At 40.3% G+C, this 22,981-nt stretch overlaps 1 protein-coding gene across 10 annotated transcripts in view; it reads right to left on the reverse strand.

Moving 5' to 3' along the window:
- Positions 1–22,981, reverse strand: part of atxn1a (ataxin 1a) — a 310,350-nt gene that overhangs the window by 156,577 nt on the left and 130,792 nt on the right. For 4 of the 10 annotated variants that reach the window (XM_072283639.1, XM_072283638.1, XM_072283637.1 and 1 more), the window contains one exon: positions 10,882–10,958. The exons of 2 other annotated variants lie outside the window; for them this stretch is intronic. The gene's annotated coding sequence lies outside the window, so the exon portion shown is untranslated. Of the gene's footprint in view, positions 1–10,535; positions 10,613–10,714; positions 10,842–10,881; positions 10,959–11,264; positions 11,371–11,474; positions 11,667–22,981 lie in introns of those variants that run through there. 4 more of the 10 variants (XM_072283642.1, XM_072283640.1, XM_072283644.1 and 1 more) reach the window with 4 other exon arrangements.

Genomic DNA, 22,981 nt, shown 5'->3' on the forward strand with positions numbered 1-22,981 from the left:
GATTTCCCCTTCATAAATCCATGCTGACTCAGACCAATCCTGTTACTACTATTCATCTTTTATAATTTCATCTTTTATAATTGACTCCAGCATCTTTCCCACCACCGACATCAGGCTAACCAGTCTATAGTTCCCCCTTTTCTCTCTTCCTCCCTTCTTGAAGAGAGGGACAACATTAGCCACCCTCCAATCCACAGGAACTGATCCTGAATCTATAGAACATTGGAAAATGATTACCAATGCGTCCACGATTTCTAAAGCCACCTCCTTAAGTACCCTGGGATGCAGACCATCAGGTCCTGGGGACTTATCAGCCTTCAGACCCAACAGCCTATCCAACATCATTTCCTGCCTAATATAAATTTCCTTCAACTCATCCATTACCCTAGGTCCTTTGGCCACTATTACATCTGGGAGATTGTTTATGTCTTCCCTAGTGAAGACAGATCCAAAGTACCTGTTCAACTCGTCTGCCATTTCCTTGTTCCCCATAATAAATTCACCTGCTTCTGGCTTCAAGGGCCCAATTTTGGTCTTAACTATTTTTTTCTTTTTCACATACCTAAAAAAACTTTTACTATCTTCCTTTATATTCCTGGCTAGTTTACCTTCGTACCTCATTTCTTCTCCGCGTATTGCCTTTTTAGTTACCTTCTGTTTCTCTTTAAAAGTTTCCCAATCCTCCGTCTTCCCACTCGTCTTTGCTATGTTATACTTATTCTCTTTTATTTTTATACTGTCCATTACTTCCCTTGTCAGCCACAGCCTTCCCTTACTCCCCTTAGGATCTTTCTTCCTCTTTGGAACGAACTGATCCTGCACCTTCCGCATTATTCCCAGAAACTCTTGCCATTGCTGTTCCACTGCCATCCCTGCTAGGGTATTGCTCCATTGAACTTTGGCCAGCTCCTCCCTCATAGCACCATAGTTCCCTTTGTTCAACTGTAATACTGACACTTCTGAGTTTCCCTTCTCCCTCTCAAATTGTAGATTAAAACTTATCATATTATGGCCACTACCTCCTAATGGCTCCTTTACCTCCAGGTCCCTGATCAAATCCGGTTCATTGCACAACACTAGATCTAGAATTGCGTTCTCTCTGGTAGGCTCCAGCACAAGCTGTTCTAAGAATCCATCTCGGAGGGACTCCACAAACTCTCTTTCTTGGGGTCCAGTACCAACCTGATTCCTCCAGTCTACCTGCATGTTGAAGTTCCCCATAACAACTGTAGCATTACCTTTGCGACATGCCAATTTTAACTCTTGATTCAACTTACACCCTACATCCAGACTACTGTTTGGGGGCCTGTAGATAACTCCCATTAGGGTCTATCTACCCTTAGAATTTCTCAGTTCTATCCATACTGGCTCTACGTCTCCTGATTCTATGTCCCCCCTCGCAAGGGACTGAATATCATTCCTCACCAACAGAGCCACCCCACCCCCTCTGCCCATCAGTCTGTCCTTTCGATAGGACGTATACCCTTGAATATTCATTTCCCAGGCCCTGTCCACTTGAAGCCATGTCTCTGTTATTCTCACAACATCACACTTACCAATTTCCAACTGTGCCCTACCAGGCCGAATGACCTGCTTTCTGCTTCAATATCTTATAGTCTTATGATCTATTCTACAGATTTATACGTCAAATAAGGTATTAGTACATGCCGAGTACTGATATGGGTGGAGTAGATAGATAATGGACTCAGCTTGGCTGGAAGCAATGGGCAGCAAAGTAAACACCATATGGAAGGGAGTTGTCCAAGGTTCCCAAAGGAGCTTCTCCTGAATAGGAAAGTATTGCTGCAGTTGTACATGACATTGGTAAGGCTAATTATTATGACATAATTTTTTACTCAGATGGAACAATGTATTGTTTAAAACTTCTATCTTTGTACTACAACATATTGAGAGAAGCACCTTTTTTCCATTCTACGCTAGATTTCTATGCTAACTTTCCCAAATTTCAAATTCCTACTGTTCAATTTACATTTTGCAGAAGTAACATTGTATTCTGTAGTGACTTCTGTTTGATCACTACACACTGTACCATAAGTAGCGCTGTTTTCACACATTTCATCAGGTGACATACCAGCATTTGAATTTCAGAAGAAATATAAAGAAATAAAATTTCCCTGATACTCTTGCCAACATTTAATCCTCCAAGATATAACTTTTTGCAAGGCACTTCAAAAATGCAAATTCTTTTCTTACTTTGATCTCAAAAGGTCATCTACTGGGATATCTGCAGATTTTGGAATCCAAAATCAAGAGTTATAAATATAAAATAGCCAAAAATGAACCAAAAATGGAATGAAAAAAATTACTCAGAACAAATAAGAAATGGAAACAGATGCAGACCATTCAGCTTTCATGCCTGCTACTTCATTGAGAACGCAGCTGATCTTTTACCTCAGCCCCATTTTCTGCACTGATCTTTGATTCCTGTAATATGTAAATTGATCTCTGCCTTAAATACATTCACAACCTGAATCCTCACAGCCTTCTTGGGATGAGAGGTCCGTAGACTCACTAGTTGTTGGGTAAGAAGTTTCTTTCTGTCTCAACAGAAAAGCCAGGCAAAACATCAATGCTGCGCGCATGCGCGCACACGCGCACACACTTCTCTGCAACTTAAAACTGATCTGATTTTCTCCCTTTCTGATGAAGAATCTTCAACTTTCTAATGCTGCATGACCCACTGAGCACTTCCAGTACTTTCTGTTTTCTGTTCCAGATTTTCAAAAGCTTTTCCTTTAATTTCAACTCTACATCTGTACTGTACAGCCCTGTATAAATCTGGAACTTTTCCACAAAATCATCACTCATTCTTCCAAACTTAAGAATAAACATGCCCAGTCTGCTTCCTAGAAATTGATCTGATGAACCATAAGTACAGTACTCTGCAAAAGTCTTAGGCACCCTAGATTTTTCTTCAGTATGTGTGTCACAAGAAAAGAGCAAGTTTTATATTTCCAAACATTCATTTTCCAAAAAATTCATTGTTACAGCGAATTTTTTTTTGTATTCTGTTAAAGAAAGTAACATGTTAAGTAATAGACCACTTTTCAAATAAAAACTTGATTACTTTGTAGGTCTATAGCCCAGTGTATGATTAAACAAAGATAACAAACAGATCAATAATAAAGAGTTGAATGAACTGAACTGATGAACTGAAACAGAAACAAGCATAGAAGGAATCAAACTGGGTGAAGGACAACCAAACTAGAAGGTGAGGGTCTAGCAGATGTGACAGTTTAACCATCAAATCATCAATTCTTACACCATGGCAAAAGTGAGCACAGCAACAGGACACACAGTGTCATCCTGCATCAGCAATTTTGCAGCAAACAGGGGTTTCAAGATGTGCTGAGCAAACTTGTCTGAAGAAGCATAACGAAACAGGCAAGGTTGTGGACCAGAAACACAATGGTTGGCCATGCAAGCTGATTGCAGCAGATGAGAGATACATCAAACTGATGCCTGATCAGTCCCAACTTAATTCTGCAGCAGGACAATGGCCAAGGTCATGAAGAACTACCTTTACCGAAAAGAACGAGGAGCTCTGCACAGATGATATGGCCTCCACAGAGTTCTGATTCCAAGGATGTCTGGGATCCATCAAAGATCCTCACCATCCAGGCCATGCTCACTTTAAGGACTCCTTATCATGTTATTTCATACTCGCTATTTATTGCTATTTATTTATATTTTCATTTGTACAAATGTTGTTCATTGATCCTGTTTACAGTTACTGCTCTGTAGATTTGCTCAGTATGCCCACAAAAGAATCTCAGTGCTGTATATGGTGACATGTATGTACTCTGATAATTTTTACTTTGGACTTTGATATTAGCCATTTTCCTACAACACTACATTTACAACAAAATTAAACTACCTATAATTTTCATAGTTTCCCACTCCCCCACTTAAACAATGGAGCAATAATGCTCTCTATACTCAATGCTTACTACATACATTTCAAGTACTGAAATATTGAGAAATCAATTAAAATGAAATACCAATAAACTTTAAAGATGTTCAGAATGATACCATTCAATAGACTGATCTATTCTAAACTTCAGGTACACAAACATGCTCATTGTTGCATACTAAATTCCTTTCGATTTTAAAAACATAAATCACTGAAGATAGTCAAACTAATTGATTTAACTAGATAACAATTTTGTGCATCATATCAGATTCTGAAATCTGAAACTCAATTTGGTTTTGTCAGTCTTCATTGTAGTGGAAGAATAACTTGCACTCAAATTAAAATTCAAAGTTGAAGAGAATCCAATTTGAAAGTACACATACAGGTGCTAACAAAATTAAGGGTTCTTTATCAGAATGCAAAAAAAAAACTGAATTGACACATTTAAGAATAAACTGGGTTGACCTAATCACAACAAAAACAGCTGCTAGGTGGTCAAAGCTGGAAAATGAATTCTCCAGAGAATGTGACATTTCAGAACACTATTAATAGGACAGTAGGTCATTCGGCCCCCATGAATCTTCCAGCATTCAGTAAGATCATGGCAGATCTCTTAGCTCAGTGGCACTTTCCTGTACTAATTTCATATCCCTTGGTATCTAAAAATCTATCAGTCTCCAATTTGAATATACTAATCAACTGTGCTCCAAAACCCTCTTGGGCAAGCTTTCCAAGATTCTGAGTGAAGGAATATTTATATTTGTTTTATTTCATTTAAAGGACATAAGCTACACAAGCTAAGCCAGCTTCTTCCCCCAGATGAACTTATTATTACCCTGCTACCACTCAGCATACAGTTTGTCTAAATGCCCTGTCATACCCCCCTAACTCACAGACACACTCAAATCCCTGACTGCCGTACCCCACCAACTCACATACCCAAATCCCTGAATGCCCTGCCATATCCTAACTCACATACTCAAATACCTGAATTCCCTGTCATACCCCAACTCACATACATACTCAAATCCCTGAGTTCCCTGCCATCACCCCCAACTCACAGACACAGTCAAATCCCTGAATTCCCCGCCATACCCCAACTCACAGACACTCAAATCCCTGAATTCCCTGCCATACCCCGCCAACTCACAGACACACTCAAATCCCTGAATTCCCTGCCATCACCCCCAACTCACAGACACAGTCAAATCCCTGACTGCCATACCCCCCCAACTCACATACTCAAATCTCTGAATTCCCTGCCATACCCCAACTCACATACTCAAATTTCTGAATTCCCCGCCATACCCCCCCCCAACTCACAGACACACTCAAATCCCTGAATTCCCTGCCATACCCCCCCAACTCACAGACACAATCTAATCCCTGACTGCCGTACCCCCCCAACTCACATACTCAAATCTCTGAATTCTCTGCCATACCCCAACTCACATACTCAAATCCCTGAATTCCCTGCCATACCCCCCAACTCACAGACACATTCTAATCCCTGACTGCCATACCCCCCCAACTCATATACTCAAGTCCCTGAATTCCCTGCCATACCCCCAACTCAGTCACACTCAATTCCCTGAATTCCCTGCCATACCCCCCAACTCACAGACACATTCTAATCCCTGACTGCCATACCCCCCCAACTCATATACTCAAGTCCCTGAATTCCCTGCCATACCCCCAACTCACACACTCAAGTCCCTGAATTCCCTGCCATACCCCCAACTCAGTCACACTCAATTCCCTGAATTCCCTGCCATACCTACCAACACCCCGCCAAATTCTCAGACACACTCTAATCCTGCACCGGTCACTTTCCCATCTTTTCTTGCTTTCAAATAGTTATACTATTAATATTATTATAATAGTGCTGGAAAGATTACACTGTCTTACATAAACATGCACCTCACACTTTATGTCAATCTTCAGGCCGGGCCGCTCAGGGACTTGAGCTAATATTATTTTGTGACTGTATGTGCTTGATCATAACCATATGTGCTGTGTGTGATTATATGTACTGTGTCTTGCAACTTGGCCCCAGAGGAAACATTTAGCTATATACACGTGTATGGTTGAATGACAATAAACTGAAACTTAATTACCAATCACTAATTACTCGAGAAGGTCATAGGCTTGGAAGGTGCTGTCAAAGGAATCTTGGCAAGCTGCTGCAGTGCATCTGTGAACGACGCAAGCTAACGCTCCTGTGCAGTGAGTGAACAGTTATGGGTGGGCTGTTATCAAGTGGGCTGCTATGCCCTGTATGAGTGTTGCTGAAGCTGTACTCATTCAGGAAAATGAAGAGTATTTCATCACAACCCTGGCTTGAGCCTAAGATGGTGGGCAGGTTTTGGGAGTTACTCACCACAGAATTCCTACCCCCTGACCTGCTCTCACAGCCGCACACTGTATGAGACTACTCCAGTTCAGTTACTCACAATATAGTGATGGTAATGAACTGAATGACAGGGGGCGATAGCTGGATATCCTCATTGCCCAAATGGCTAACCCTTTATTTAGAGACCTGTGATCATTGACTCAAAATGGCGAAGACAAGAGAAACATCTACTCTGCATCTACCCTGTTAATTCCTGTGAGAATGTTGTACATTTCAATGACAGCATCCCCTTCTCAGTGCAAGAGAGAAAAGGTACATCTACTGAATTTCTCCTGTACAGCAAACTTAGTTCCCCAAAAATTAATCTGCTGAGTCCTTGCTGTGCTCCCTCCACCACGTATATCCCACTTTAAGTGACAAGATCAGATCTGTACACAGTATTCCAAATATTATCTCAGCAGACCTCTATATAATTGAAGCAAACCATCTGTATTTTTTTATTGAACCTTCTTACTAGTAAGGCCAATATGCTATTGACCCTAATTGCTTTTGAACTCTATGTTAACTTTCAGGACACTCAAGTCCTCCTGAACACCAACATCTTTCAATCTCTTATCAGGAGGCTTTCAGTTACAAATTATGGAAATTGTAATTAAAATTTCAGACAAAGTTTACTGTTGAATATTAAACCTTTTTAGAATCACACATCAGAAATAAAAGATCAAAATTCTACAAATTAACCTGTGGAAATTCAATGCTATGTAAAAGCAAGCAAAGTCCCTCCCTTAACCCCCACGGCAGACATTAAGTTCTTGATGACACGTTGTGACAAGGTCACAGGGAAATGCACATCAATGCATAAAATTTGTATCTGTTTAAACAATGACCATTTAGGTCAATCTAAGTGAGAAAATGTACCTCAGCAAGGAGTGGAAGAGGAAAGGGGGATCTTTGTTCTGGTAGTTAGATGATATACTTGCCAAGCTACTTTAATTCCACTCAGTAGATTTACATTAGCGCTTCCCATCTTCTCTGAATGAAAGCACAATTTATTCACAATCAATAAAATATGCATCCCTCAAAACTTTAGTATTTATCATTGGTTGTTTGGTGAAGGGGACAGGGCAGAGATATCAAAGGGATTACATGATATCAATGTATGTGCCACTTTGATGCAAGTTGTAAATTTAATTTAAAAAAAAAACAAATGATTAAAAACTTCATATCACCAAAAAGACTGAAGTTTTATAGTACCTGCATCTTAACCTGTCTTCCACATAAAATTAGTCAATTGAACTCTGCTGCGATACACTCATAATAAAACTATGCCGTATACATAACAATAGAGCACAACCTAATTATGAACAAACATTTCAAAAATTTTAAAAATCTTATTTCAGAACTCAAATTTATGGGATCTAGTTTGTTTCTAATTCAACTTACTGCTATAGAGGGTTAAAGGTTTTCATAGTTTTAAGTAGCCTGTAGCTCGCAAGAACAGCATGCATAAATGTATGAGAAATTGTAGAAATGTCAGTACCACAACATCATTGCTCTGTAAAACTGACAGCAAGTTCTGTGCACATGCACAATTAAACTCTTGCATGCACAAGCATGTGCAATCAATACCTTAAAACAACATGAAAATTTTATTTTTTTAAAAAAAAAATAGCAGTAGGGAGAATCTGCTCCAATTTCTTAATTGCCAATCCACCCACCACAGACCCAACCGTCCATTTTGGAGACAATACACGGCCAGCACATGAGGGATATCCTTAATCGCATTGTATGATAGCACCACCATGCTAAATAGGTTAGATTCAGAATGGATCCACTAGCTAAAAACAGGCGATCCAGGAGGTAGTGGTGCACTATGTATCAGTATCAGGCATCATTTAAAATTATATGCTTGCTACAACTCGGAATTGGAAACAAATAACAGAAGCTAAGGTAGAGCTGAGCAATCCCACAATCAATGGATCAATCAAAGCACTGCAAGCCTGCAACGTTCAGCCTGGAGCGATGGTGGACAAGGAGGAGTCTTCTTGAACTGTTATGGCTAAGTTCAGTAAATATGCAAAAAAGACAAGATCAGAGCCAAAAATACCAACTCTATGACCCATCAAGATTTCACCTTAACACTCCACTAGGAGAACCAAAAAGACTGAAGTTTAAGATTATCGGCACCCTAACTCGTTTTCCAGACATGATTAGTCCAACTGGTAGAACATATTTCTAAAGAACCCTAAACTTCACTGAAGGAACATTTAACAAAGATAAACATCCATTTCCAGAACTTAAATTTAGTTATTCTTTTTTCCTATTCTGGCAGCAGTAATTCTATTTATTATTACGTGCCAGTATCAACCATACTGGAAATTAAATACTACTGTCAGGAACAAAGTTACATTTTCATAGTTTTGTATAATCATTATACGTGGCCAAGTGGTTAAGGCATCAGTCTAGTGATCTGAAGGTCGCTAGCTCGAGCTTCAGCTGAGGAAGGCACTTAACCACACAATGCTCTGCGACGACACCGATGCCAAGCTGTATGGGCCGTGAAGAGGGGAGACTTGCAGCATGGGCAACTGCCAGTCTTCCATACAACCTTACCCAGGCCTCAGTCAACACCGAAAATCGATAGGCAGCCAAAGAATGACGTTAGATAAGATTATAAAATTAACTTTCTATTTCACATGGACATCAAAACATGCAGTGAAAAGGGTCATTTGTGTCAACAACCAACACTATCTGAGGATGTGCTGAGAGCAGCTGACAAGTACTGCATGCTTACAGTGTCAACATAGCATGCCCACAACTAACGAATCCATGTCTTAGGTACGTGGGAGGAAACCAGAGCACCCAGGGAAAGCCACGCGGGCACAGGGAGAAATGTGGGAATTCAACCACAAATCACATTGTAGGTACATGGATGCCCATGCTCTGTAAGATTGACAGAAAGGATTCTTGAATCGACTCAATCTATTCCATTTCTTACCAAGAAGTGGTCCAGCAATATTCCACTTGTAGAAGTGAAAGCAGTCTACAAAACAAGCCATGAATAGCTAAGCTATTTGAGTAAAGTTTAATCATAAGAGAAAAACGTGGAAAATGGTCAAAGTTATATCCTGCATCAAAAGATAGAACAGATATCACCTTTCAGTTCATCTTCAATGTCAACAAATTAATACTGTTCAGGATCTGCCGAGACCATTTGCCTCCAGCCTCCTTAAGCCCAAATCTAAAGGGCTGAATTCCAGAGGCATATTGACAGTGACAACCTTTGGCAGAGCATGTGGCACCAAGGAGGCCTGGTAAAACAGCTAATGAGAACAAGGAAATATAAAAATTTGCCACCAGCTGGATCATAGCCAACAAAAATAAGATAGACTGTGTTGTGGCCAACTCCTCTCAGTCACAGGGCATCTTTGCATGAGCTCTCCAACATCTGCACGCATTGCTCAATTCCATTTGCAATTCCAAAGATGATCCATAGTCTTGGAAAATAGCTTATAATAATTAGACAATGAATAAACAATGGCAAGAAATGTGTGTCACAAAGCACTATGCAATGACCAACTCCAGTAAGAGAGAACTTAATCTCTTTGCTTTGATATGAGCAACATCAGCAATCCAGGCATTATAACTGACAAGAAACTTAACTGGCCCGGGTACATAAAAATTGTAGAAAGTTATTTTTCTAAACACAACTCACCAACAAACTCCACAAAGCCTTCTCAACTTGCACAAGGTGTAAGTATCATAACAGATTTTCTCCGTTGCCTAGAATAGTGATGAAGTAGCTCGATTTAACTAAGGCACAGCAGCCCACTTGAGCAACACTACTCCATTCATTACCCTGAATCACGGTGCGGGCCATCAACAATGCACACAGCAACAACTTGCCTAAGATTTCTCCCAAACTCACTTCACTCTGCAGGAACATGAATACTTGGGAGTATAGTCTCCTCCAGTTCCACTACCAGCTACCCTCCTGACTTAAGTTGTTAATCGCCTTCCACTCCGCAGTCACTCCGTCAAAATCTCGAAGTTCTCTATTTAACAGCTTCACTGTTTGTTTACTCTACAAGATTCACAGACTGTCACTGCACCATGTATGTGGCAATATACTAAGTCTGAATACACAGACTGCAGTTAATCAAGACGCCAGCTCAAACCCTCTCAAGGACGTCCAGATGAACTTGCCAGTACTGCCCACATCACACAAATGAATTAAAAGCCACTTACTGTGACAGAAAACGAAAATGATAGGCAACAACCAATCAACTGTTGCACAACCGTACACAAGACGATCTTTTGCACGGAAACCTGCTCCTACTTCGTAAAGGAATTATTTCTAAGCATAAACGCACAACTGAGTTAAATACACAGGAAAAGCAGAGCGATCGATCTAATATCACCCTCACCCAGAGACTAGTAAATTGTTTTGTTGCTCAGTAGGAACTCCGCGTGCAAATTGCAACACCCATGGCATTCCACGGCAGGACCGCAAATCAACCTCCTCTCGGAGCCGTTACAATTTGCGAAGCCTCCACTGCGGAAACAGTGACAAGCGACGTTTTGTTTCCCTTACCAGCCGCTGCTCGCCGGACCTGCCGCACACTCGGAGACTGTGTTGCTTAGAAAACGAGACAGGTTGTCGCCGGCAATCTGCAAACACAAGGCAATTAAAACAAAATAAAATTTAAAAAGAACAACAAAACAGGAGAATAATCCGGCGACAGCTCTAGGAGTTTCCCGTGACTTCCGCCGGGCCTGGGACGGCGGGAGGACCCGGCAACAGGCCCCGTTCTCCTGGCCAGGTTTCCACCCAGCTCCCGCTGCGGTTACACCCGGCGGGGCGAACGCTGACACCCGGGGCGCGATAGCGAAGCGACATGGCATGTAACACCGGCCCGATCCCCCAAGGGGGGAGCCAATCGCAGACAATGGTTGAGAGATTATAAGGACCGAAACCTTGGATCTCTCCCCCTATCCCGATGCCGCCGCCGCTTCCTGCTTCCCTGTGGGCCACCATCTTCCTGTGTGCACCGATCAATCGGCTCCGGGTGGAGTCCGGGCACCGGAACATGGCGCGCGGCCCCCGGTCAGGGGCGGGGGACAAAGCGGCCTGCACACGGGTCGGGGCAGCGTTGTACGAAGAGGTGATGAAACAGGGTCTATCACCTGATGTAAGGAGATAAATCATTCCTGGAAGCGCACAGGAATCCTTTGCTGCAGATCAGAACTCGGCAGAGTACAAAAACAGTAATAGCCCAGTGACATTAGAACAAGACTCAACGAAGTATGGAAGCCGGCAATCTGTAAGGGCCACAGTGAATGAGGTAATTCCCCAGGAAGGTGGACTCAGAAAGAATGGAGCGTGATAGAGTGCACTCGATACAATGCAATAATCAGGGGAGCAGTCCCAGTGTAATGCACCGAGCTGAGATGCCCAATAGAATGTATAACGATAGGATGATCTCTACTGCTTCCTCTCTTTCTCTTCTCCCCCTCCCCCCTGAAAACCCTAGGCAGGAAATTAGAGACGGGTGGAATATTTCTGGAACAGAGGATGGGAGTGGGAGCTATTCTTATAATTCATATAAAATAGGAAGGTAAGATCAATTATCTTAAATGTATTGTTAACAAAAGCTTTCTCTCTCGCTCTCTGTCGGAAGTTAGTCAGGGCAGCCGAGACCAATCAGTGGATGTCACAAATTAATATCACAAGTTCAGTGATGTTTTTTTTTAAAATCACGTGCACTTTTCATGTAATAAAAACAGAATTACCATTATTGTGGGGAAATGCTTTCAGTAGTTTCATAGAAAAATAATCAACAATAACCGAAACAAAATAAAAACAAATTACAGGGTTGGCAGTATCTATGGAGAGGGAAACAGAATTGATGCTTCAGCCCATTGGCCTATCAACATTATTGATACTGCCTCATATTATAATATTTTCAGCACTTTAACTTTTTGTTTTAGTTATAAAGCAATAGAATCTCAAAAAATAACAATTTTTACCCTCCTACATTATTCAGTTATAGTATTTGTAAACTATAAACTTTGCCATTAATAGATTATAGTAATTCTCTAATTAAAATAAAGATATTAAATAATTTTAAATGGGTCTTTGAATCCTCAAATTGTATAACAGAACTATCCACATAATTACTCTATATAATTAATCTCATGAATGAAAATAATCAAGAAGAGATTATCTTGATTTAAAATGTTTATCAAATGTGAACAAACAATTCTATTAATATACAGAATTGTTTTATTTCTAACCATAAGTTTTATGCATTTCTCTGCTATATATATTTTTGAAATCTAATTTTAAATGCAAAAATGAAGTGAAAGTCATGGCAGAGATTGGTCTTAGTGTGGTAAACATACTACTTGTCGATTGTACATCTCAGCATCTTGCCTTTGAGTCAGAAGATTGAAGGTTCAAGAACAGCTTTGCAGCAGGCGATTTAAGCTGACGATGACATTTCATGTTCAGTCTCTGTATGATGTTTCAGGATGATGTAAATCTCCCCATAGTATTGTTCTGGGGAAGGACAGGGAGGTTTCTCTGAGGCCAATATTTATCGTTCCATCAATATTTCAGGCAAAAAAAGGATGAGGTCATTATCACACTGGGATATTTGTGGTGGCTTGTAATGCACAACAGTGATTGCTTCCTACTTTGCAACAGTGACTATACTTAAAATAATTTTATTTTCAGTGAAATAGCAAGGGATAGCTTGAAAGGTACTGTATAATATTGGAGTGTTATCTCTGCTTTTATTTTGTGTCTGAAAATCTGATTTATCAAAGTAAAAAGAATAAGTTTCAGAAGTAGGATTCAACTTCCCTATGCAGACACCCTTCACAAAAGGGACCAATTACAAATTCTACACCAAGTTTTGCTAGTACTCTCCACGTGTTGAAGGATATTTGACTAGGAATTTCTTCACAACCTACTCTGATTCTTGTTCTCACCCATCAATCTCCTGCAGACACTCAAGGTGAAAGTGAAATTAAGATCCATAAACCATATTCACTGGCCCAGGCACACTGAAACATCTACACATCCAACTCTGAGATAAAACACAGCAAAGATTTTGAATTAATTCTGAGACCATATATTTGATATACCTCATTAAAACACTAGGTGGTACCTTCATCCATTTATATATGGCTAAGTAATTTAATTGGTGTGTAAACAAGCACTAGAATGGCTTTGCATGGGGACCCTGCTGAGTTTACCTCGGTGCTGTAGTTACATAGAATTTGCATTTTCAACAGGCAAACATTTGTGAATTCGAATATTGAACCCTCAGTACCATATGCGGTCTATCATTCACTGAAATAAGGCAAGTCCAGGATACACACTACCAGATATTCTCCACCAAAGGAGAAGGAATTGAATTTGGCCACAGCTTGAGCGCAGAGCTGCAAACTATTGCACCTGACAGATATCAGTCATCATCACCTGGAATGAGCCAGAGCTTCGAAATTTTAGATGATTGTGACCACTAAACCAATCCAAGGTCAAGCCTATTCCTGGAACTCTACCTGCAACAAATCTGTAACACTAGCTTTGATAGTCTTGGTGTCCAAATATATTCTTCATAAGATTGTTGCCAGGATACTGCTTAGATTTAGGACATTCAGGACAGAACCATTTCACTCCTCATTTTCTGACTCAAGCAAGAAAACCTATCCTACTGTTGCTAAACTTCTTGGAAGCCCAATGTATCACCACTAAAGCATCCTTACATTGTTACAAAACAGAATCCTCAAAAATAAACAACAGTCTCCGGAATTACTGCATCCCCAGAGTTCAGTGTTAAGCTGTCCCCTAAGTGAACCCCTTGTTAAGCTGGAAGTAAATTCATGAACACTAACTGATATAGATGGAGAACTTGTCCCAGATCCAATTTCTTTTGCAGGACTTAACACATATTAATTGCACATAAATTAATAAACTTGACAAAGCAGGAATCAAATGTTGTATTCACAATGATTGCACTTGCCTTTCTATGTTCTCCATGCTTAAGGTGCTTAATCATGATACACACTGGAAGGTTTGGCTGATTCCTTCAATCTTTTATCAATTTTAAACAGCAGTTGTGTTCTGTTGCATTTATGCACTATGCGATTAAATTTTTGGATCTGTGTGGTATAGGTGACAATAATCAACAAATACCAATAATAAAATGCAGATAAGTCCAATGCTTTGTACATATCCTTATATAAGTTATATTGCTCTTTTTCTAGAAGCTGTACATATTAACTGTTTTATCCTTTAGAATTAAAACTGGAATGTACCTCTTAGTTTATACACTGGAGGGTAATGGTTAATATAGGATAAATGTGTGATAAATTAATGGGAAAATAAAAAAAGGAATATAGTAAAATGCTTATAGTTGTGTAAAGAAACTCCTCTCAGTGGCACTGTACAGCAAAAAGTTTTGTATATTAATTTTCAGAGTACAGTAATGTGACATCTGAAAGCAAAAGATCCATGCAGGAACATTAGCCTACACAAACTGCTAATTTTGTCAAGAATAGCTAGAACTTGCATTATTACTTGAACAAAATATGGGCTCTATTTACTCAGTAAAAATGATGACCTTCACAACAAGGACTTGCCATAAAATTTCTGAGTAATTATATCCATGTTTCACCTGTAAGTTTCATGTCACTGTCATTAACCCTGTGTTGTGAATAGCGGGAACCTAAGGCAGAGTATTAAGGCAAATTGAAGTAACCTATGGCAGAGTAGGCTTCTGTCATATTTCTTTGACCACATTCCCACTCCATCATGCAGGAGGTATTATAGCATTAGGACAAGAACTGTTAGGATGGGAAACGGCTTCTTCCCCCAAGCGATTGACTACTGAAACTTCCTGCCACCACCCAGGTCTGATCATGCATGAAGTGTTATACAATTTACTTTTTAACTTTTGTTGTAAATGAGTGTATTATTTGTAAATACACTGTACTTGTAATATTACAATGTGTGCTTTGTTTGTGAGATATATATGTTGTGCACCTTGGCCCAGAGGAACATTTGTTTGGTGGTATACATGAGTTCCATTGAATGACAATAAACTTGAACTTGATAAAATGACTTTGTCAATTATCTACCCTCAGAATTAAAATAAGCTACCTAAGATTCACAGCAATTTACATTGCTATTACAGTATTATGCAGGCAGTACTGCGGAAAGAGAAACAGACCAGAAGTTTTAGATCAAAGACCCTCTGAATGTTCCCAGCATTTTTAAAATTTCAGCTTCACAACATTTGAAAATACTTGATTTCCATGTTATTTTGACACCTGGATTAAGCCACCATTTCGTACTTATTATCAAAACAAATTTTAATTCCCTGCTAAGTAATGGTAACAGATTTACATTATCAAAAAAACAAAGTACAACAGCTCATAAGAGTTCATGCAAGTAGCTGAAATAAACAACAGAATCAATGCTACTAGGTCATTACTGATTATCTACAAAAACTCCTTTTTAGCACTAGACATAAGTACCTGGTATCTTTGATGACCTTGACATCTTAGCCCACTCACAATGTAAGCTGAAATTACATTACTCTTGTGAAATATTTGGCATACCAAAGAATCTGGTAGTCACTTTACTAAACACAAAGGGATGTTTGACCTTGCTGACAAAGGAGATAACGACCAGAAAACACAAAATGCTTAAAGAATAAGTATTTTGGTTATTAATGCCGCCAATTTAAAGATACCATTGTCATCAGAGGCATGATGAGTATCTCCATCAGTCCCTAGCTCACATCATAATGTATATTCTCGGTGAGTTGGTACAACATTTCATTCGGTGAACTACATTGAATGGAGGAGATAAGCATATGCTGGGAGGGTGATATGTGATTATTCCCACGCAGAACCCTGCAGCAATGCTTAAAATCTTGCTTCTGTTTCGTAAACTGGTCTCAGCCATCAGAATGGTTACTAATTGTTCTAGCACATCAACCATGTGCTACTCGATAACATCAGTTTAAGCTAATTAAAGCCAGCCTGCACTACTAAAGGGGAGTGTCAAAAAAAATTGTTGCAGTCAAAACAGAAGTCTTTATAGCCTTCTGAGAGAGGAGCCATGCAGCTTTTCAAGTGTTGGAGCTAAGGCCTTTGATAATGTGGAGAGGAAATAGTTCTTCCAACCACAGGGAGCTAGGAGTCCCTCTGAGTGCTTTGGGAGTAGGAAGAAAAAAATGTGGAGCTTAATCTGAGGATATTGATGTATACTGCAAAAAGTTCAGTGACCAAAATGGTCAAGATCAGTGAGTGCATCTTCAAATACCAATTAGACAATAATTCTCACAACCCCGTTATCACCCAACTTGTAGAAATTCCCATCACTCGGGGACCTGGTCTTCCTTTCTCCCACCAGCTCTCAGCCTTACAGTCTGCAAATAAGACCAGCTGTTCAGATATACTCAAATGCAATATACAACACTCACTTAACACACTCTCTCTAAGATAAGATGACGGTGAACTAGGGCCACAGCAACAAGTGCAGCTGTAACATACTATTGTTCCTCTCCCAACTGGAAGTGAGACTATCAGAAGTAATTTTAGTGGATATATAGAGTTCTTGGCTGGTGGTAATGCTGAGTCCCATTAAAGTTGTTTATAGCAGTTCCCCCATCTGACCTACTTCTTCCTTCATCCAACAATAAATGGTGTTAGTGGGTCTTTCTCACATTCACCCACTTCTCTTTGCCTTGATATCTACTTCTGAATAGTCAAGAAACACAACCTGTTGCCTGCCCAGCAAGATAAGTGAAGGCACTATGTCAGTCTAACTGGATGGTTCCCGGAGCAGACTGTCCAGTTCATCTGGCAAAATGCCTCATCACCAGATCTCACCAACAGGCACCAGGACCTCGCCTGGCTGGCGGTGAGAGGGGCCCTCCCAGTCAGATCCCTCCTGTATGCCTGGAACGTCGTCTCCACACCCCGAGGAGGACTGTAGTGAGGAGGAGTCTGTGACCCACCTCTTTGCACACTGTCAGTTCGCAGGGAGGGTGTGGAGGAGGATGGACGGGCTAGTGTCACATTTCATCCCCAGCAGCTGCGTAACAGAGGACTCTCTGATCTACGGGCTGTTCCCGGGGACGCACACGGAGACCAACGTCCAGTGCTGCTGCCAGATCATCAACTTGGTGAAAGACGCTCTTTGGTCGGCCTGAAACTTGATGATCTACCAGCACATGGAGATGTCCATGGGAGAATGCTGCTGATTGGCACATTCTCGGCTGCAGGAGTACGTGCTGAGGGACGCACTGAAACTCTGTGCAGCCACCGCAAGGGCCCGGTGGGGAAGGACCACGGTTTAGGGTTCTTCTCCCACGGGGAGTATACCACTCAACAACAGTGTAGAAAGAGTAAATAAAAGAGCGTCACATGGGTGGCTAAAAGTGTGGAAATGTAAAGCCCGTAATAGAAATATCTGTGAAGGATTCAGAGTCATTGAATGGTTTATTGTATATAATTTTATTTTTGAATAAAGTATATTTTGAAATTTAATAAAACTGTGTCAGTCTATCTAGCAGTTCCAGCCACTAGTCAGATAATGACAGTGAACATTCCATAGGAATCAGTCTGGAGATGTGATCATTCCCTGGTAATTTATCAGGCACAAGCAGCCTGCAGTCAGAGCATCAGGTTAACTGTATCTCAATCAATATTTAAATAAATAAATAGACATGCAGCAACAATCCAGGTTCTACACAAAACTCAACTTCTCCAGCATTAAAGGATTGACCAGTTCCATTGCAGCAGATGTAAGTCTAAATATTAAACAGTGCCTGACAGCTGATTTATCAGCACCCATTTCAGTAAATCCCAAACAAAAGTCGGTGTGCTGCCACAGAAGTAAATGGTTCTGTGAATCACTGTTCAAAGAGCTTGGAGAGCACAACACCCCAGTAATCTGCACTCCAGAATGGAGTGGTACCACCCTACGATGTGACAGTGGTTTCATGAAGCATAATATTGGTTTCCTCAATCAGGAGAAAAGCATTTGTGTTCTGGCAATTGTCATCCCACCAGTCTCTTGCTTTTTCTGCCTTTTGCTGAGCCAGACCAAACCACATCACTATTACTAAGAGTGCGGAGTTTGAAAACAAGCATTCTGGAGCTGCTCCAAGGTCATCTGCAGACTTCTACACTGAATGCTGTGCTGCAGTTACCAAGGAACACTCTGTAGCAATACTGGGATGGGAAACAGTATACAGAAGGTGAGCACAAAGGCGATGCATCGGGTAATGAATTGGTGGTTAGATGTATAAATCGGGTGCAGAATTTCAATGGTGTTGTTACTTTGTTACTCTGTCACCGTAGATGCTGTAATGATCAGTAACAAAGTGACGTTAAAACAGAAACCCAATGGAATGGAGAATTGGGATTATGATTGTTCAAAGGTTAGCCTGATCACCTTAATCCATGAATGGTCAGCATCAAAAGGTTCTCTGCTGTGCATGATCCCTGCCTCATTTCTCTTCATCCTCACCTTCCTACTCTTGCTGCAAATGTATACACACTTATCAAATGCCATGTTAGGGCCAAATTTACAGACATCAGTAAATCCCATATAACAAGCAACACAGCCAAATTTTTCAGCTTTTATCACTTTACTTTCTGACTTGGTGGGTTGACATAGCAACAATAACAATTACATTTATATAATGCCTCCAACATATTGGAGTGCCTTCTGGTGCATAACAGCCACACAATCAGTGCTGTTTTGAAAGACAGCCACGCAAAGATGTATCTGGGCAGATGATATAAGATGTGATCAAACGAATGGGTTTTAAAGAGTATCCTAAAGAGCAAGCTGGAAGGTTTGAGAGAACAAATTCTGTAGTTAATGATTTGGGAACTAAAAGGGCAGATACTTATGGTGGAGGGATTAAAATTAAGCATGAACTTGAAAGCCAAATTTGAAGAGCTTGGGAGATCTACAGTGTTCGTAGGACCAAAAGACATTGTAAAGAAAGTAGGGGATGTCACGGGGATTTACTCTTGCCACTCCTATAGAGTCTTGTTGAGTTGTGTGGGTGTTTGTGTCTGGCTGAGAAAGGGAAAGGCCACAAGCAATGGAAAGGGAAGCTGGAGTAAATGATTGTGTCATTAGTATGATAGCTTATTGTGCTTGAGAGCAGCATAATAGGTCAGAGTAAAGGTTTCACATAATATTATTTTACACAATCTTGAAATGTTTATATAGCACTACTCCCAGCTGCTGGGGTAATCATTGCTACTGTACAACTCTGTGAGCACTTCCTTCCACCTCTTCATTTTAGCCTGGGTGTCTCTCTGTCAGTACCAGGCATTCCTGAGATTTGCCTCAGAGAAACTGGAGTTGAGCTCTCATGCAACACTTTATCAGACAGCAACAACAGTGTTGACACTTGGTGAAAAGCCTCTTTCAGGAGCACTGATGTTAATTAGTGATAGATTAAATCATAGTAGGAATTCTGAGATCTGTGCAGATGGGTATCTCTGATATTAATCAGATTAAATCCTAGTAAGGATTCTGAGATGGGTATCTAAGGCACTCCTGCACATCTTCACTAGAATTGTGACTGGATCCTGTGTCTAGGCTGCACAGATATGAGTAGATGCAGGGTAACTATGTTGTACGGGATAGCATTCCACCAACTTACCTACTTACTGCCCGTTACACCGCTGGCTCTTAGGGCCGCAGTGAAGGTCCTACATCTTTGTCTGTACTTGGCCCTTGGCAGTGTTTCCTTCATTGTGCCAGCAAGGGCTTCCTTCATCTCAGTTTTCAATACCGTCAGTCATGCAAGTCTTGGGTGGAGACTCAGGAATACTGTCGCACACAGATATATGAGGATTGTTATTTCTATAACAGTTTTGTTTAACCAGTCAAGGTTGTTCACACTGAGCTGAACTCCCGAACTGGAGGATCAGTGGACTATTCTTAATCTGGCCTCTACCCTTTAATCTGTTTAACATGGGTGACCCAAAGCATAAGGCCCTGACTCCAGTCAGCATAGCTCTCCAAATTCCAAACCATGACAAGGTTGTGGTCCTCTTGGAAGACTCCTACCAAGGAGCAATACAATTTCTAGCCTAAGCTGTTCATGACTACTTGGAATGACAACCCACTACTAATGCCGTAGTTCCGGGAAAAAGGCATGCACTATATTAGCACAGTCTGTATGACTTAAGTATTCTTAGATGTGCAGGAAAACACCTTCTTGGTGCTACATATGCAAGGTGCAAGGCTCAGGTGTGCCAGAATTTCTGCAGGCCATACTGACATGTACCATGCAATGATTCTCATATGCATCAAATCAAAAGCAGCATTTGTATTCAGAGACATAGCCTCTGTCACTGCATTCAGTAAGGACTATTTTGATGGATGTTTAATTTAAAAAAAATAAAAAAGGATGATTACAAAATGAGGAATAGGATGTCCTATCATCTTGCCCCACACTGACCTCCTTTGATCTTTGCCATTGCTGATGATTAAGGTTGAGGACCAGTATCTCATCATCCAACTTTGGTCTAAACACCAAAATTAACAATTTCACAAAATAAGTATTTCCAGTATTCTTGTTTCAGACTTCCAGCATTAAGAATATTAATCTTTGGTATTTTAAAATAGACATTCTGCTTCTCCACTTCCATCACCTGCAGTCTAGCTTACCTGTCCTATTACCATCCTTGATTAGTCAGCACTCTCACTTCCCTTGCCATGAAATCCCTCCAGCTTTCCATGTATGCCTCCCCTCTTGACAGTTACCTCCACTAGGTCATCATCCTGAAATATCATTTATGATTCTCTTTCACAGAGGCTGCCTGACTGACTGAATTATTTCCACCATTTTCTGTTTTGTTTCTTTCTCACTCTTGAAAGATCCAGTCATTACAGCATCCAGCAATTGAGGAATACCTACTTGGAGGTTATTGTTGAGTTCTAAGACAAATACTGGATCTCCCCTAAGATTAAAGAACTTACCTATAATGCAAAATTGCTTATTCTTACACCAACACCTTTGATATAATTAAACTAAATAGTGCCACATGATATGAAATAGCATTTTTACTGGAACTGAAGATATCAAATATGAATGGTATTTAATATGCAGCGACGTTTTCAGACTGCAATCTTCAGAAGGACAGGCTGAAAGTCTTTATGATGTGCTTACAGCGAGATTAAGTCATTGGCTCCGTTGACACTCCATACATGTGTCAAATATTATTCTGGTCCATGTTTTTCAAAGTTTCTCTGCTCATTTTAATTAAATATCTGTTTGCTTTTTGTGCAAACCTAGTTGAATTCACATTAAGAGTTACAAGGTTTGTAATTCTACTTTTACTCTGGGGTTGATTAAATGAAGACTAAGCCTGTCAGAGGTGCCATTGATCAGATAATACAAAGATTAAAATAGTTCCTCCCAATGTATTACTGCCTAAAGCAGAACGCAAAAACCTTGACCAAAGAAAAGCAGGCTGCTTCTTTCTGCTTCCTGTCCAACAATGCTACATCACTTTGAAGCAGAATCACTGAAAGCAATGACCATTCATTTATTATTTATGGGACATTGCTGCATGCAAAACGGTTGTCACATTGAAATGACTGATGGAAGATCGTCAGCAGATTATAGAACAGTACAGGCCTTTCGGCCGACAATGTTGTGCTGATTTTTTTAATCTACTCCACTGTCAGTTTAACCCTTCCCTCCCACATAATCCTCTATTTTTCTTTCAGCCATGTGTCTAAGAATCTCTTAAATGTCCCTAATGTATCAAGTCAAGTCTATCGTCACTTAACTATATACACATGTATATAATGTATATAACCATTTTATGTATTTAGAAACAAGACAACTTTTCTTTGAATCAGGGTATAAAGCACAGTAAGATACATAACACACAACTTATGAAGATAAGGGTAAAATCTTAAGATGAATCACACATATCTAACAAACTAAAGTCCATTAATATTAAATATTGTAATCAGCCGCTACCTGTATAATCTTGTCTGGAGCTTTCATCTGATCAAGCTCTCAACTCCATTTAATGAAGAGAAAGAACGCACCTTCTGTTCCAGCATGTCCAAATGGCTCCTGGGCACACAACACGGCTACACAAAGCTCAAGTATCAATGGAAACCAAATTTGACGTGTGACCCACATGGTGGTATTTGTACCATAGTTATTACTAACCTGTATATCGGGCATGAGGGATGGTTGCTTATGCCATTAAGATAGGTAGATCACATTTGCAAATAGTGTTCAATGCTAACTTCAAAACTGGACCTCAATGATTCATGGAGCATTCAGTGTTTGACAGCAGTATGAACCAAAGTCCCTGAATGGTACATACTTTAAAGAAATCATTAATTCTAGATAATTTGCTGACTGAATTCCATAGAGCATTGGTTCAAGTAGTTTGAGGCCACCAAATGTCTTTGCAGTTCACAAAACCTGCAGGGCCTGGCGGGCCTTCTTAATTTTAAGGATACTCCAACACCCAAGTGCTCCTGGACATGAATGCTTTAGTAGTCACATCCCTGACTTAACATGGAAAGGGAATAAGGAAAGGGTTCATCGAACAGGAGAAGCCACCTGAAAATGGTGAAGCACAATAAACTTCACCAGTAGGAGGCTGCA

The sequence above is a fragment of the Mobula birostris genome, chromosome 19 (assembly GCF_030028105.1).
Source record: "Mobula birostris isolate sMobBir1 chromosome 19, sMobBir1.hap1, whole genome shotgun sequence".
Taxonomy (NCBI): Eukaryota; Metazoa; Chordata; class Chondrichthyes; order Myliobatiformes; family Myliobatidae; genus Mobula; species Mobula birostris.